The sequence below is a fragment of the Carassius gibelio genome, chromosome B17, assembly GCF_023724105.1.
Source record: "Carassius gibelio isolate Cgi1373 ecotype wild population from Czech Republic chromosome B17, carGib1.2-hapl.c, whole genome shotgun sequence".
Lineage (NCBI taxonomy): Eukaryota > Metazoa > Chordata > Actinopteri > Cypriniformes > Cyprinidae > Carassius > Carassius gibelio.
Genome location: NC_068412.1, coordinates 1942727 through 1961392, shown reverse-complemented (window position 1 = coordinate 1961392; position 18666 = coordinate 1942727). Strand labels below are relative to the sequence as shown.

The following is an 18666-nucleotide window of genomic DNA, read 5'->3' as shown; positions in this document are numbered from 1 at the left end:
TTTTGATTCATGTTGAAAACCTTTTTTTTTAAACTCATCCTCAACCGTTTGTCTGATTTTCACCAAAATTGAATCAGATCATCTTCAGACCGTGCTGACAAAAAGTTATGGATTTCGTGTCAATAGACGAAACCGTTTTTGTACAGCGCTGCTTCAGATGTCAGGCATCTTCACAAAATGAGTCTGAGGCTATATCTCTGCAAAGCTTTGTTGTAATTAAGCCAAACTTGTGTGTGCCATTGTCTAACATGGAGAATAGGCTCACAGACACTCACACACAGAAATGAAATGGTTCAACTATTATATGAATAATCAATAAGCATGATTACACACACACACACACAGAGAGAGAAGTACATGCCCACACATTTTGTTGTATGTAGATATTTGAAATAAATTATAGGTGACACACAACTCACAGAAAGACTTCTTTTCTTACATTTCTATGTCAGGTTTCATTGCATTCATATTCTGACATAATAGTAAACATTTGATATACATGTATGAATAAATTGTTGAACTTTCACTCAATGTGATCTTAAATGCTTGAACAGTAATATTAAATAATAGTAATATATATTTTTCTAGATGAATCAATCATCGAGACAATTAACTGTAATGTTTTAGTCTTTAGTTAGCCCATTAGTGGTCTTCCAGTGACATCTAGTGGTCGTAAATGCAATTTATCATACAACACTGTCTCTTTAACCTTTATAACTGTTATATGTTGTCTTAATTTCATTACAAAGAAGCATACGCAATTTATGTATAATTTCACAGTCTAGATAATAGTACTGCACTGATTTTAAATAACCTAGATATGGCTGACAGTAAAAGAATAGAACAGAATTACAGACACACACAAACATGAAATGTTTAAACTACTATATTAATACTCAATAAGCATGCTTAAACCCACACACAGATGCACACATTTTGTTATATATATAGATAATTAAAATAAATGATGGGTGATAAAACCTATTGCAAGTCTTCTGTTTTTATGGGCTTCTATGTCATTTTTCAGGTTTCATTGCAATCATAATCTGGCATAATTATAAATATTAGATATATCTGTATGAATAAATTGGTAAACTTTGACTCAATGTGATCTGAAATGCTTGAACAGTAATATTAAATAATAGTAATATACATTTTTTCTAGATGAATCCCTCAACAAGCCCATAAACTGTAATGTTTTAGTCTTTAGTGAGCTCATTAGTGGTCTTCCGGTGACATCTAGTGGTTATAATTGCAATTTTTTATTCAACACTGGGTTTTGAAGCTTTATAAATATTACAGTGTTCTTTTTTACCTAATCTCTGTTAAATTTTGCATGATTGTTTAGAAAAAATACAGATCTAATGCATGTGTGATTATATTACCCCTTTTTTTTGCAGTTTAATGCCATTCACAACAGAAATCTTTTGTTTTTTAGGCCTGCTTAAATGTTATCTAACCAAAGGACAAAATACAACATATTTTTTCAAAGTTATTGATCTAGAGAGTCCTGAGAATATTACTGCAGTGGTTTGATCAAGACTGTACAAAAAACCAGGTGACCCAAAGCATTCAAATTCGTGGACCAATTTTACGAAAAAGGCTATAACTCGGGAACAAAATGAGATATCTTCACCAAACTCAGAACTCATATGCATGAACAAAAACTTTAGTCAAATTATTATTTTTTTTTTCCATATCTGCCACTTAGTGGCGCTACAGGATGAAAAAAAAAATCAAATGGCTATAACTAAGCAACCGTTGATCCAATCAACTTGAAAATTGATATGGCCCAATGTGGCACAAGTGCTCTATGAGGAATTTCACTTATCTTAAAAAACATGGCCGCCGTTGGCCAAACAACTTTAATTACCTATTTGACAAGGTTAATGGAAGTCGATCGGAACGAAACTCGGTGGGCATGTTCGACTCATTGCCCTAAAGGTCTGTAAGTATTTTGAAAGAAATTGCCCACAACATTGTCACCTCCCACAGAACACAACAAAGCGATTTGATTACAGCGCCACCTATTTTCCAAAAATGATAATGCATCATTTTACTGGAGTTTTACTGGCTGTTTCAATTACACTCTTCCAATAATTGCTTTTCTTACTCGTTGCATTTGGTCTGATGCTCCATGCCATGCTTAGCTCCTCGCTGTGGAACTTTTATTAACGATTTTCAGCCATTTCAATTACAATCATGCAATTATTAATTTCATTATTCATCGTTGCATTTGGTCTGATGCTACATATGCTTAGCTCCTGATGTTGCCGCTGGAATGCTTGGCCCCGTGATTGCTGCTTGCAGCTATATTTCTTCTTCTTCTTCTTCCTCTTCTTCCGCCGCAAGTCTATGGCAGCCCATAGAACCGATTGCAGGAAAGTTGTATAATTTGGCACACTCATAGAGGACAGTCCTAACATTAACTATAGCAAATTTGAAGTCTCTATCTCCAACTCTCTAGCGCCACCACTTGTCCAAACTTTCAATATTTATATACTAATAACTTTTGAACCGTAAGCCAGAAAATGGAAATTCTTTTTTCCTCTGAATCCTTGGATCAAGCCAAGTCGAATGAATCCCGAAATTCAAAAATCGCAAGGTTTAGTTTTTTCGCTATTTTCAATTATTCGAAAAACCTACTTTTTGCAAGTGAGGCTATATCTCGGCAACGGTTTGTCATATTGAGACCAAACTTGGTCTGTGTTATAACCAGCATGACCTGAGACTACCTGCAGTGTTTCGACACAGCGCCACCTAGTGGTCAAGAGATATGAAAAATGCATATTTTGGCTTATAATTTCTGAATGGTTTGGCCAAAAATCACACAACTTATCTCGAGTCGAATGATATCCAATTTTCCCGTGTCGCCATTTTAGGCGTCGGCCATTTTGAATTATGTTTTAAAATGCTGTATTTTTTGAACGCAGCATCGTATCGTTTCGCAAATAATTACAAAAATATTCGGCTCCATGCCCTGAAGGTACTCAAAAAGTTTGGTGGAAGCGCCACCTTGTGGCCAATAGTTATAATGAAATATCACATAAATGCTAATAACTTTTGAATACATTAGACTATTAAAATTAAAATGGTCTCACTATATTCTGTGTGTGATGCTGAGAGCATTGGTACCAATTATGCAAAAATTGGCCTTACTTCCTGTCCGCCATTTTGCTTAATGTTGAAAACATACTTTTTCAAAAGTAGATATAATCAATCAATCAATCAATCAATCAATCACCTTTATTTATATATTGCTTTAAACAAAATACATTGCGTCAAAGCACTGAACAACATTCATTTGGAAAACAGTGTGTCAATAATGCAAAATGATAGTTAAAGGCAGTTCATCATTGAATTCAGTTATGTCATCTCTGTTCAGTTTAAATAGTGTCTGTGCATTTATTTGCAATCAAATCAATGATATCGCTGTAGATGAAGTGACCCCAACTAAGCAAGCCAGAGGCGACAGCGGCAAGGAACCGAAACTCCATCGGTGACAGAATGGAGAAAAAAACCTTGGGAGAAACCAGGCTCAGTTGGGGGGCCAGTTCTCCTCTGACCAGACGAAACCAGTAGTTCAATTCCATGCTGCAGCAAAGTCAGATTGTGCAGAAGAATCATCTGTTTCCTGTGGTCTTGTCCTGGTGGTCCTCTGAGACAAGGTCTTTACAGGGGATCTGTATCTGGGGCTCTAGTTGTCCTGGTCTCCGCTGTCTTTCAGGGCAGTAGAGGTCCTTTCTAGGTACTGATCCACCATCATGTCTGGATACGTACTGGATCCGGGTGACTGCAGTGACCCTCTGATCTGGATACAGACTGGATCTGGTGGCCACGGTGACCTCGGAACAAGAGAGAAACAGACAAATATTAGCGTAGATGCCATTCTTCTAATGATGTAGAAGGTACATAGGTTGTTATGTGAAGTGTTTCCGGTTCCGGTTTACCTAATTAGAAGTAGAATTTACAATTTTGGCTATATGAAGTTTACACAGAACTAAATAATGATCTGAGATATCATCACTTGGCTGAATAATTTCAACACTATCAACATCAATTCCATGTGACAGTATTAAATCTAGAGTATGATTTCGACAATGAGTAGGTCCTGAAACAAGTTGTCTAACACCAAGAGTTTAGAATGTCTATAAATGCTGATCCCAATGCATCTTTTTCATTATCGACATGGATATTAAAATCACCAACTATTAATTAATTAATGCAGCCTAAAAATCCTTTAACGGATTTGGATATTAAAAGCATATTAGTATGTTATGTGTATGCCAGGTTAAAGAGATGGGTCTTTAATCTAGATTTAAACTGCAAGAGTGTGTCTTCCTCCGGAGAAATGTTATGTAGGTTATTCCAGAGTTTAGGCGCCAAATAGGAAAAGGACCTGCCGCCCGCAGTTGATTTTGATATTCTAGGTATTATCAAATTGCCTGAGTTTTGAGAATGTAGCGGACGTAGAGGAGTATAATGTAAAAGGAGCTCATTCAAATATTGAGGTGCTAAACCATTCAGGGCTTTATAAGTAATAAGCAATATTTTAAAATCTATACGATGCTTGATAGGGAGCCAGTGCAGTGATGACAGGACCAGGCTAATATGGTCATACTTCCTGGTTCTAGTAAGAACTCTTCCTGCTGCATTTTGGACTAGCTGTAGTTTGTTTACTAAGCATGCAGAACAAACACCCAATAAAGCATTACAATAATCTAACCTTGAAGTCATAAATGCATGGATTAACATTTCTGCATTTGAAATTGAGAGCATAGGCCGTAATTTAGATATATTTTTGAAATGGAAAAATGCAGTTTTACAAATGCTAGAAACGTGGCTTTCTAAGGAAAGATTGCGATCAAATAGCACACCTAGGTTCCTAACTGATGACGAAGAATTGACAGAGCAACCATCAAGTCTTAGACAGTGTTCTAGGTTATAACAAGCAGAGTTTTAGGTCCTACAATTAACACCTCTGTTTTTTCAGAATTTAGCAGTAAGAAATTACTCGTCATCCAATTTTTTATATCGACTATGCATTCCATTAGTTTTTCAAATTGTTGTGTTTCACTGGGCCACGAATAAATATAGAGTTGAGTATCATCAGCATAACAATGAAAGCTAACACCATGTTTCCTGATGATATCTCCCAAGGGTAACATATAAAACGTGAAGAGTAGCGGCCCTAGTACTGAGCCTTGAGGTACTCCATACTGCACTTGTGATCGATATGATACATCTTCATTCCCTGCTACGAACTGATGGCGGTCATATAAGTACGATTTAAACATGCTAATGCACTTCCACTGATGCCAACAAAGTGTTCAAGTCTATGCAAAAGAATGCTGTGGTCAATTGTGTCAAACGCAGCACTAAGATCCAATAAAACTAAAAGAGAGATACAACCACGATCAGATGATAAGAGCAGATCATTTGTAACTCTAAGGAGAGCAGTCTCAGTACTATGATACGGTCTAAATCCTGACTGTAAATCCTCACATATACCATTTTTCTCTAAGAAGGAATATAATTGTGAGGATACCACCTTTTCTAGTATCTTGGACAGAAAAGGGAGATTCGAGATTGGTCTATAATTAACTAGTTCTAATTATTATTATTTATTTTTTTATGAGAGGCTTAATAACAGCCAGTTTGAAAGTTTTGGGGACAAATCCTAGTGACAATGAGGAATTAATAATAGTCAAAAGAGGACCTATGACTTCTGGAAGCACCTCTTTTAGGAGTTTAGATGGTATAGGGTCTAACATACATGTTGTTGGTTTAGATGATTTAACAAGTTTATACAATTCTTCCTCTCCTATAGTAGAGAATGAGTGGAACTGTTCCTCAGGGGGTCTATAGTGCACTGTCTGATGTGATACTGTAGCTGACGGCTGAATGGTTGCAATTTTATCTCTAATAGTATCAATTTTAAAAGTAAAGTAGTTCATAACGTCATTACTGCTGTGGTGTTGGGAAATGTCAACACTTGTCGAGGCTTTATTTTTCGTTCATTTAGCCACTGTATTGAATAAATACCTGGGGTTATGTTTGTTATCTTCTAAAAGAGAAGAAAAGTAATCAGATCTAGCAGTTTTTAATGCTTTTCTGTAGGATATGTTACTTTCCTGCCAAGCAATACGAAATACCTCTAGTTTTGTTTTCCTCCAGCTGCGCTCCATTTTTCGGGCTGCTCTCTTTAGGGTGTGAGTATGCTCATTATACCATGGTGTCAAACTGTTTTCCTTAACCTTCCTTAAGCGTAAAGGAGCAACTGTATTTAAAGTGCTGGAAAAGAGAGAGTCCATAGTTTCTGTTACATCATCAAGTTGTTGGATATGCTAAGAAATTTGGATACAGGTTGTCTAACACCAAGAGTTTAGAATGTCTATAAATGCTGATCCCAATGCATCTTTTTCATTATCGACATGGATATTAAAATCACCAACTATTAAAACTTTATCTGCAGCCAGAACCAACTCGGATGTAAAATCACCAAACTCTTTAATAAAGTCTGTATGGTGGCCTGTATACAGTAGCCTGTACAAACATAACAGGGGATTTATCATTAACATTTGTTTCTCTGGATAATGTTATATGCAGCACCATTACTTCAAACGAGTTATACTTGAAGCCTGCCCTCTGAGAAATCCTGAAAACGTTGTTATAAATTGTAGCAACACCTCCGCTTTTGCGTTTTAGACGTGGCTCGTGTTTATAACAGTCATCTTGGGGGGTGGACTCATTTAAAATAATATAATCATCAGGTTTTAGCCAGGTTTCTGTCAGATTATCATATTATTTACAAAAAGTGTTTTCGTAGAAAGGGATCTGATATTCAATAAGCCAAGTTTTATCATTTGTTTATCCATATTGCATTTGTTTTTTTATTTGTTGAACCTCAATTAAATTATTAACCTTAACTTGGTTTGGACGTTTTTTTGTATTTTCTAGTTCGGGGAACAGACACAGTCTCTAATGTGTGATATCTAGGTGAAAGAGTCTCTATGTGCTGAGAATTAGCTGACCTCTGTGACGGGAGGCAGCTAGCAGACGGTCGGTTTAGCCAGTCTGTCTGCTTCCTGACCTGGGCCCCAGTTAGTCAAGTATGATCTCTAAGACTATTTATGATCTACTAAGTACGATGTCAGACACTGTAATATGCTCTGGTCCCCTTCCTGCTTACCGTGGTGAAGAGATGCATAGCAGATTGTTATCACTCAATGGCTGGATGTCTAAGTGGTGCCCACAGAATAACATAGGTTTCAGAGACAATTGGACGAGCTTTTGATGCAGACCTGACCTGTTGAAAAAGAGATTGTCTTCCTCCCTCCTGGGGTGGCTCCGCTCTTCTCTCTAGAAATATGGCACATAGTTTAGCACAGTGTTAATTTCGTTGACGAAGACTATGACGAAAAATATTCGTCAACTAACCTTTTTCACGGACAAAAACTAAATAAAAACTAAATAAAAAGTCAGATATGATGATGAAAAACGTGACGAAATATAACTGACACTTTAGTCAACGAATAAAAATGAGACGAAAATATATGGGAGGGACGAATGGAGAAGAGATCCAATCAGTGCGAATCTTTGAGGGTAGGTTGATCTATGCAAAAGCAGCCAAGCCATTATAAAAAGCCGCGGCAAATGCAAGCGCAACAGCTAAACAAACGCAGCAGCAGTTACACAGAAAAGAGAACAAAGATGAGTTTGCAGAAATTCGCCCAGTTTCGAGGACGTTTTCATAACAGTTAAGTTGTTTACACAGGGAACTACACTGCAACCTTTTGAAATGCCATTGCGACCCAAATTTTTATGGGGTCGTAAATGTATCACTGATTATTTTTGTACCTACTTATGTGTAATGCTATGTTTTAATATGAGCATTTATTAAAACAGAAATGTGTATTTTAAGAATACGTTTTATAACGTGCTCCAAGCATTCAACACATCAAGTTGGCTTCAGCCCCGCGATGCGGGAAAGTTGAACTGAGCAGAGCAGCTGGTTACTCGCGTAACACTGAACCGAGCTCTCTTTCAGGACGTTTGCGTCCTCCTGCACCCTGAACGAACAAATACAAATCGCATTTTAAATAAACATAAGAAAAAGAGCGAAAAGTGAAAGAGCTCAATTCAGCAGCGTGGTGTTCTGGTGTTCAGGGAGCAAGCAGAGACGCGTCTCAAAGTCTTCTTGCTTTTGTACCGACAACAAATACATACTAAATATGTCGAAATACCCGTCTTGGAAAGTGTGTTCGAAAAAGTCTATAGTTATGTCTTCAGTGAAAGTAAAGAGTTGGAAAGAAATCGGATGCGTATCTTTATAATGGATGCATTTGTCTCTTAAAGTGACCGCGCCTAATTTACTAGCTCTGCTGTCAGTGTCTTTAATGTATGAAAATGAAAGTAAATCACTCACTGCTCTTGATTGAATTACTTTGTAGTTTTAACAAGAATTTATCCAAAGTCAATCCGAAAATCAGATAGAATAGATTATATTGTTTTACTAGTGACTAAAAAAAAAAAAATATTAGGGACCTGTGCATGTTTTGCTTAAGTGTTTCTTTCTTTAATTTCTAATGCAACCTTTTCACACCACAGACTGAACCAAATTAAGCATTGCATCAGACATTATCAAGATTAATTTGTTGTTCTGACACAGTTTAACCCTGAGTTATTGTCATATTTTATTACCAATTTCTAAACTACAGCAAATAAACTGTGATATTGTAAGAAACGTTGAAGGTGTCTGAATACATTTTGGTTTGATTGTGTATTTTATTTTACAGTGAAGACTATGCAGTGCTATTTTAAATGAACAAAAACAAACTTAAAAAAATGTAAACTTTGTGTAAATAGCACAAATAAAGAAATAGAATGAACATACAATACAAATATAATATAGGTGGTTGTCTATTTCAATAATACTGTACTTCATCTTGAAAGAATGTCATATGCATTGCATATCATTCAGGACGAATGCATATCTTTTTCAGAGAGCATGTATATTTTTCATTGAGAGCAGGCCTTATGTTTATTTTATAAATACCATTCCATAACACACTGATGGAAACATTTAGTCAAGTCAACTAAGTTGACTTTGTTCTACTAAAAATAAACTAGACTAAGACTAAAAGACTTAAGACTAGACTAAGACTAAAACTCTTATGATATATAGTCGACTAAAACTAGACTAAGACTAAAACATTTCAGATGACTAAAATGTGACTAAAACTAAATGGTGTGTTATTCAAAAGACTAAGACTAAGACTAAATCCGAATTTGCTGTCAAAATTAACACTGGTTTAGCATTTATACTTGACCAACTGGGGCACAGGTCATGAAGCAGACAGAGTGGCTAAGCCGATCGTCTGCTAGTCGCCTCACGTCACAGAGGTCAGTTAATTCTCAGCAGATAGAGACTCTTTCACCTAGATATCACACTATAGAGACAATATTAACATTAAAAACAAAACACGTCCAAACCAATTTAAGAGTAAAATTTAATTGAGGTTCAACAAATGCAATATGGATAAACAAATGATAAAGCTTGGATTATTGAATATCAGATCCCTTTCTACGAAAGCACTTTTTGTAAATAATATGATCACTGATCATAATCTAGATGTGCTCTGTTTGACAGAAACGATTACATTATTTTAAATGAGTCCACCCCCCCAAGATTACTGTTATGAACATGAGCCGCATCCAAAAGGCAAAGGGGGTGGTGTTGCTTCAATTTATAATAACGTTTTCAGGATTTCTCAGAGGGCAGGCTTCAAGTATAACTGATTTGAAGTAATGGTGCTTCATATAACATTATCCAGAAAAACAAATGTTAATGATAAATTCCCTTTGATGTTTTTACTGGCTACTGTATACAGGCCACCAGGGCAACATACAGACTTTATTAAAGAGTTTGCTGATTTTACATCCGAGTTAGTTCTGGCTGCAGATAAAGATTTAATAGTAGGTGATTTTAATATCATGTTGATAATGAAAAAGATGCATTGGGATCAGCATTTATAGACACTCTGACCTCTATTGGGGTTAAACAACACGTTTCAGGACCAACTCATTGTCAAATTAATACTCTAGATTTAATACTGTCACATGGAATTGATGTTGATGGAGTTGAAATTATGCAGCCAAGTGATGATATCTCAAATCATTATTTAGTTTTGTGAAAACTTCATATAGCCAAAACTGTAAATTCTACTTCTTGTTACAAGTATGATATCCAAAACCTCAAAACAACTTGATGATGTAACAAAAACTATGGACTCTCTCTTTTCTGCATTATAAATACAGTTGCTCATTTACGCTTAAGGAAGGTCTGACACCATGGTATAATGAGCATACTCGCACCCTAAAGAGAGCAGCCCGGAAAATGGAGCGCAGCTGGAGGAAAACAAAACTAGAGGTATTTCATATTGCTTGACTTGAAAGCAACCTATCCTACATAAAAGCATTAAAAACTGCTAGATCTGATTACTTTTCTTCTCTTTTAGAAGAATAAAAAACCTAATCCCAGGTATTTATTCAATACGGTGGCTAAATTAACGAAAAATAAAGCATCAACAAGTGTTGACATTTCCCAAAATCACACCAGTTATGACTTTATGAACTAACTTTACTTCTAAAATCGATACTATTCAATATAAAATTGTAACCATTCAGCCGTCAGCTACAGTATCACATCAGACAGTGCACAATAAATCCACTGAGGAACAGTTCCACTCATTCTCTCCTATAGGAGAGGAAGAATTGTATAAATTGTTAAATCATCTAAACCAACAACATGTATGTTAGACCCTATTCCATCTAAGCTCCTAAAAGGGGTGCTCCCAGAAGTCATAGATCCTCTTCTGACTATTATTAATTCCTCATTGTCATTAGGATATTTCCCCAAAACTTTCAAACTGGCTGTTATTAAGCCTCTCATCAAAAAAAAAAAAAACACAACTTGACCCCAAATAACTAGTTAATTATAGACCGATCTGGATTCTCCCTTTTCTGTCCAAGATACTAGAAAAGGTAGTATCCTCACAATTATATTCCTTTTTAGAGAAAAATAGTATCTGTGAGAATTTCCGGTCAGGATTTAGACTGTTTCATAGTACTGAGACTGCTCTCCTTAGAGTTACAAATGAACTGATCTTATCATCTGATCGTGGTTGTATCTCTCTATTAGTGCTATTGGATCTTAGTGCTGCATTCGACACTATTGACCACAACATTCTTTTGCATAGACTTGAACACTTTGTTGCCATTAATGGAAGTTCATTAGCATGGATTAAATCGTACTTATATGACTGCCATCAATTTGTAGCAGTAAATGAAGAGGTATCATATCGATCACAAGTGCAGCATGGAGTACCTCAAGGCTCAGTACTAGGGCCGCTACTCTTAACGCTTTACATGTTACCCTTGGGAGATATCATCGGGAAACATGGTGTTAGCTTTCACTTTTATGCTGATAATACTTTGCTCTATATTTCTTCGCGGCCCGGTGAATTAGAACAACTAATGGAATGCATAGTCGATATAAAAAACTGGATGACGAGTAATTTCTTACTGCTAAATTCTGAAAGGTGGTGTTAATTATAGGATCTAAAAACTCTTCATGTAATAACCTAGAACACTGTCTAAGACTTGATGGCTGGTCTGTCAATTATTCGTCATCAGTTAGGAAACTAAGTGTGCTATTTGATCGCAATCTTTCCTTAGAAAGCCATTTTTCTAGCATTTGTAAAACAGCATTTTTCCATCTCAAAAATATATTTAAATTACGGCCTATGCTCTCAATGTCAAATGCAGAAAGGTTAATCCATGCATTTATGACCTCAAGGTTAGATTATTGAAATGATTTATTGGGTGGTTGTTCTGCACGCTTAGTAAACAAACTACAGCTAGTCCAAAATGCAGCAGCAAGAGTTCTTATTAGAACCAGGAAGTATGACCATATTAGCCCGGTCCTGTCAACACTGCACTGGCTCCCTATCAAACATCGTATATATTTTAAAATATTGCTTATTACTTATAAAGCCCTGAATGGTTTAGCACCTCAGTATTTGAATGAGCTCCTTTTACATTATAATCCTCTACATCCGCTACGTTCTCAAAACTCTTTTGCAGTTTAAATCTAGATTAAAGACCCATCTCTTTAACATGGCTTACACATAACATACTAATATGCTTTTAATATCAAAATCCGTTAAAGTATTTTTAGGCTGCATTAATTAGGTAAACCGGAACCGGGAACACTTCCCATAACACCCTATGTACTTGCTACATCATTAGAAGAATGGCATCTACGCTAATATTTGTCTGTTTCTCTCTTATTCCGAGGTCACCGTAGCCACCAGATCCAGTCTGTATCCAGATCAGAGGGTCACTGCAGTCACCCGGATCCAGTTCGTATCCAGACCAGATGGTGGATCAGTACCTAGAAAGGACCTCTACAGCCCTGAAAGACAGCGGAGACCAGGACAATTAAAGCCCCAGATACAGATCCCCTGTAAAGACCTTGTCTCAGAGGACCACCGGGACAAGACTACAGGAAACAGATGATTCTTCTGCACAATTCTGGCTTTGCTGCAGCCTGGAATTTAACTACTGGTTTCGTCTGGTCAGAGGAGAACTGGCCCCCCAACTGAGCCTGGTTTCTCCCAAGGTTTTGTTCTCCATTCTGTCACCGATGGAGTTTCGGTTCCTTGGCGCTGTTGCCTCTGGCTTGCTTAGTTGGGGTCACTTCATCTACAGTGATATCGTTGACTTGATTGCAAATAAATGCACAGACACTATTTAACTGAACAGAGATGACATCACTGAATTCAGTGATGAACTGCCTTTAACTATCATTTTGCATTATTGACACACTGTTTTCCTAATGGATGTTGTTCAGTTGCTTTGACGCAATGTATTTTGTTTAAAGCGCTATATAAATAAAGGTGACTTGACTTGACTTGACTTTCTCTATTATTCTGAGGTCACTGTAGCCACCAGATCCAGTCTGTATCCAGATCAAAGGGGCACTGCAGTCACCCAGATCCAGTACGTATCCAGACCAGATGGTGGATAAGCACATATAAAGGACCTCCAAAGACCTGAAAGATATATGAAATATACACTTCCTGTTTGTTGTTGGCGTCTGTACTGCGTTTGAGCTCCATCACTATATTCTTTTTATCGACAATTTTTTACTTAAAAATCTATTTTATGCACCATTGTTTCCGTTTATATAACCTGTGAATATATCCTCTATTGTATTTTAAAACAAAAACAATCAGAGCCCCTCACTATCACTAGTTTTAATTTGATCTCCCGGGTCTGCTATTAGCTTATAGCCTGTTAGCATCTGCAAGCGTGGTTGTTGCTAAACGCGCTTACATTGCTAATACTCTATTCACACACATTACCACTGCTGTACTCACTGTTACTTGCTTTAATGGCGGATGAATGTCTACCTTTGATTGCAGGTGAGGACATGTTAGAGCTGCATTCGTTGCAGCTCGAGCTCGGGGCCGTGGAGAAGCAGATTCGTGAATTGGAGGTGAGGCAGGCCCAGTTGAGAGAGTGGAGAGCCGTGCTGGAATCATCCCGGGCTGACGCTCACAAGTCCAGGGTAAGTATACGGCGTGCTGTTAACATTCCCACCACGTCTACTTCTTGTGTTTCTCTGCACAGGCCCGGTGCACCCAGGACGTGATCTTCCCAGATGTCCTTCACTACGGCGCCGGGACACCATGGACCCTGAGTGCATCCACAGAGGAGGACGCGAGCCAGGCCCCGGGCGATGACTTCTCCCCCTCCTGTCTTTGAGATCTCCACCCGGAACCGCTTCGCTCCCCTCCGCGAGATGGGACGCGGCACTGTGATCATCGGAGACTCCATAGTACGACACGTCCGTGCTACGTTAGCCGAATGTAAAGTGAACACATTGTTTCCCTGGTGTTTGTGTTCTCGATGTTTCTGCGCAGATACCCACGATCCTGAAGGCCGAAGAGAGCCCCAGAGCAGTCATGCTTCATGCCGGGGTTAATGACACCACGCTGCAGCAGACGGAGATGCTGAAGAGGGACTTCAGGAGCCTGATCGAGACGATTCGCAGCATGAAGCCCACGGCGACGATCATCGTGTCAGGACCACTGCCCACGTATCGACGAGGACACGAAAGGTCATTTAGACTTTTTGCTTTAAATTAATGGTTTCTGTCATGGTGTAAAGAACAGAAACTATTTGTAAATAACTGAAATCTTTTCTGGGAGCATCCTTGGCCTGCACCCCAGCAGAGGCGGAGCGGAGCTGCTTTCTGACAACATCTCCAGGACACTTCACTCCATGTGACTATTAAGACAATTCTCAAATAACTATTATGATGACTTTTGTTCCACTCGCTTAAATGATAAAAGTACCTGCGCTGTAAAAACTATTAAGACTTTGTCTTTTCCCCGAATAGTGAGGTCAAAATATAAATTTAATGTAGGATCTAGAAAAAATTAAACCAGAAACATGTAAAGTAAATGAACAAAAACAATTTTTAAAGTTTGGGCTCATAAATATTAGATCACTCACACCCAAAGCAGTTATTGTAAATGAAATGATCACAGATAATAGTTTTGATATACTCCGCTTGACTGAAACCTGGCTAAAACCAAATTATTATTTTGGTCTAAATGAGTCCACTCCACCAAACTACTGTTATAAGCATGAGCCCCGTCAGACTGGTCATGGAGGAGGTGTTGCAACAATATATAGTGATATTCTCAATGTTAACCGGAAAACAGGATTCAGGTTTAACTCATTCAAAATACTTCTGCTTAGTGTTACACTTTCAAACATGCTAAAGAAATCTAATGTATCTCTTGCTCTGGTTACTGTGTATAGACCACCAGGGCCGTATACAGAATTCCTAAAATAATTTGCAGATTTCCTCTCAGACCTTCTGGTTACAGTTGAGAAGGTGCTAATCATGGGAGATTTTAATATTCACGTTTATAATACAAATGATGCATTAGGACTTGCGTTTACTGACCTAATAAACTCTTTTGGAGTCAAGCAAAATGTGACCGGGTCCACTCATCGTTTTAATAATACACTAGATTTAATTATATTGCATGGAATCGATCTTACTACTATAGATATCGTACCTCAAAGTGATGATGTTACAGACCATTTCCTTGTATAGTGCATGCTGCATATCACTGATATTAACTATATGTCTCAGCGTTACCGTCTGGGCAGAACTATTGTTCCAGTCACAAAAGACAGATTCACAAATAACCTGCCTGTGTCAGGATCCTGCCCTGAAAGACTTGTTTGTACTGTCTTTGTTCAATGTGTCTTTGTTTATTTTGTGCCTGAGCACATGATTGTGTCTCTTGTGTCTGCCACGTGCTCCTCTTGTCCCACCTCCTTGTTTTCCCTGGTCACGCCCCCTTGTTTAGTCCTCATTAGTCAGAGTGTTGTCACCTGTCCCTCATGTCGCTGTGTGCTTTCCTTCCTATTCTAGTCTAGTTTAAGTGTTTCTTTTTGTTTGGATCTCACTTTTAATTTGACTTGAGTTTGAGTTGTTCTTTGAAGTATTTATTTTCCCCTTTGAGTTATTCTCTTGGTTAATCTTTCCAGTTATTTCTAGAACTTTATTTTGTATTTGTTTCTTTATCTTTTTAGTTTACTTTGGTTAGTTAGCTTTGTTTATTTCCCTAGTCATCTTGTTTCTAGGTCATAGCTCCCCAGTCTGATTTTTGCCCTTGTATTATTATTATTATTATTATTATTATTATTATTATTATTATTATTATTATTATTATCGTTGTTGTTCTCATGTTGTCTTATGTCTTGTCTAGTGTTTTGTGAGTTCTGTCTGTTCCTGTCTTGCCTGCTGCCTTCTCCCTGGCTACTGGGTCTCCCCGCCTGGAGGTCTGACGTGTGTGGCTTTACCTCTATAGTCAAGTGCCCTTGGTTCCTGGTGTTGTGGTCTGGTCCCTTGCACAGCCTCCTCAACAGTCCTGCACTCGGTTATCACCCAGAGCCCCCCTCGGTGGTCATCCCCCCCCATCTGCCTGCTCCACTGTATACCCATCTACCCAATCCTACTGTCTGGACTGTTCAAGCCACTCCCTCCTGTCGTGCTTTGTCTTGTTGTCAATAAACGTTCCTTTTTCACTATGCATCTGCGTCCTCTCCCTCAGTAACCCTGACAGCCTGATCTATCTCAACTGCTATTTGTACCCAAAAATACACATGGATTAGACGAAATGACTGACAACATGGGCACTATTTTCTCTAATACATTAGAAGCTGTTGCCCTCATCAAATTGAAAAAGGTTAGAGAAAAACATACTGTGCCATGGTATAACAGTAATACTCATTCTCTCAAGAAAGTAACTCGTAGTCTTGAACGCAAATGGAGAAAAACTAACTTGGAAGTTTTTAGAATTGCATGGAAAAGAGTATGTCCAGCTATAGACAGGCTCTAAAAACTGCTAGCTGAGCATATACACAAACTAATTGAAAATAACCAAAACAATCCAAGGTTTTTATTTAGCACAGTGGCTAAATTAACAAATTACCAGACGCCACCTTATTCAAATATTCCACCAACATTTAATAGTAAAGACTTTATGAATTTCTTCACTGATAAAATAGATAACATTAGAAATACAATAGCAAATGTAGATTCAATCAATCAATCACCTTTATTTATATAGTGCTTTAAACAAAATACATTGCGTCAAAGCACTGAACAACATTCATTTTGAAAACAGATTTTACAGCGTCTAACACTTCAGTTTCATCCATCGCACCCAAACATAAACTGCAGTGCTTTACAACCATAGGACAGGAAGAGCTAAATAAACTTATCACTGTATCTAAACCAACAACATGTTTATTAGATCCTGTACCCACTAAATTACTGAAAGAGTTGTTACCTGTAGCCGGAGAACCGCTTCTCAATATCATTAACTCGTCGTTATCTTTAGGTCACATCCCAAACCCATTCAAGCTGGCGGTTATTAAGCCTCTTATTAAGAAACCAAAACTAGATCCCAGTTTCATGGCAAATTAAAGGCCTATTTCAAATCTTCCATTTATGTTTAAAATTTTAGAAAAAAGTTGTGTCTGCTCAATTGAGCACCTTCTTGCGCAAAAATTATCTGTATGAAGAATTTCAGGTTACAGGCCCCACCATAGCACAGAAACTGCACTTGTTAAAATTACAAATGACCTGCTTCTTGCGTCCGATCAAGGCTGCATCTCATTTCTAGTCTTACTTGATCTTAGAGCTGCGTTCGACACCATAGATCATGACATACTCTTAGATCGATTACAAAACTATACAGGTATTCAAGGGCAGGCTCTAAGATGGTTTAAATCCTACCTGTCCGATCGCTACCATTTTGTTTACTTAAATGGGGAGTCATCTCATTTATCATCAGTAAAATATGGAGTACCACAAGGATCCGTCCTAGGTCCCCTTCTATTTTCAATATACATGTTGCCCCTTGGTAATATTATTAGAAAATATGGAATTAGCTTCCACTGTTATGCTGATGATACTCAGCTATATATCTTAAACCTTGTGCATTGTTGGGGATGTTTTCGTCCACTAGGGGGTAAAGTTGAGTCTTATTTTGGCCATAACTTTCTCTGTGTTTGAACTAATGGAATGATTTTTGGTGACAAATCTTATTTTGACCCATATTTTGGGAAAATGTTTAGAATTTTTTCAAAAACTTAACGGTACACTGTGGGCAAATTCACTACCCTTTCGAGTTGTTCATGGATGAAAACATCCACTAAATTAAACTGCTCTAAAAATGTACCAGATAAATTCAAATTTTTTTGCATAACTCTATTAATCAACCTCAGTCCTGTTCAAAACTACCAAAAGTTTAAAAAAATTCCAAGATTTTAACTTTTTAATTACCAAGTTCATAAATGATGTCACTGATTTGGGAAAAAAAAAAAACACACACAAAATTACATATTTTCAATATAAAAAGTGATTGTGAACTGTATATTTTTTTACCTTTTATCATGGTCTTGGGCATGTCAAAGATTAGTAACAAAATTGGCATTGTTAGTTTTTGTGCAGCATTAGATTAAAATTTTTTCTCCCTAATTAGTTGTTGGTGGCTGTTTTTGCCCTTACAAAACAATGATTTAGATTTTTTGATTAACAATGTCCTGATTCTTTGTACATTTTACATACATAAATGTAAATACAGGTCGGTTAATCCTAAATTTTAATTAATCCTAAATTAAATTTAGTTAATCCTAAATTTTCACAATGATTTTATTTCCTTTACTAAAGCCTTAAAGAGAATGAAATGCAAATATGCAATTAAACTTGATAATTTAATTGAAAGATGCGATTTGCTGAACAAGCCCTAGCCCCTAGAATGTTTCTTACAATGTTTTCTGACAATGTTCTTTATGATTGTAAAACGATGCACTATTTTTGTTTTGTCTTTTATTTGTTGCACCCGTTATGTTTCAAGGAATACTACTGAAACTTCATGCCACTTTGTTTTGTAAATGGAACTTTGTCAATAAAGTAAAAAAAAAATCACTCGGTTGAATGGGCGTTATCAGCGGTTATCAGCCCATAGATATGGGCCAGGAGGGGCCTACTGTGCCTACTAGTAG

At 37.2% G+C, this 18666-nt stretch overlaps 1 protein-coding gene across 1 annotated transcript in view; it reads left to right on the top strand.

Annotated features, from left to right (window-relative positions):
* LOC127975855 (uncharacterized) overlaps window positions 1-18666 on the top strand; it is a 1007983-nt gene that overhangs the window by 161657 nt on the left and 827660 nt on the right. The gene's annotated exons all lie outside the window — the stretch shown is intronic.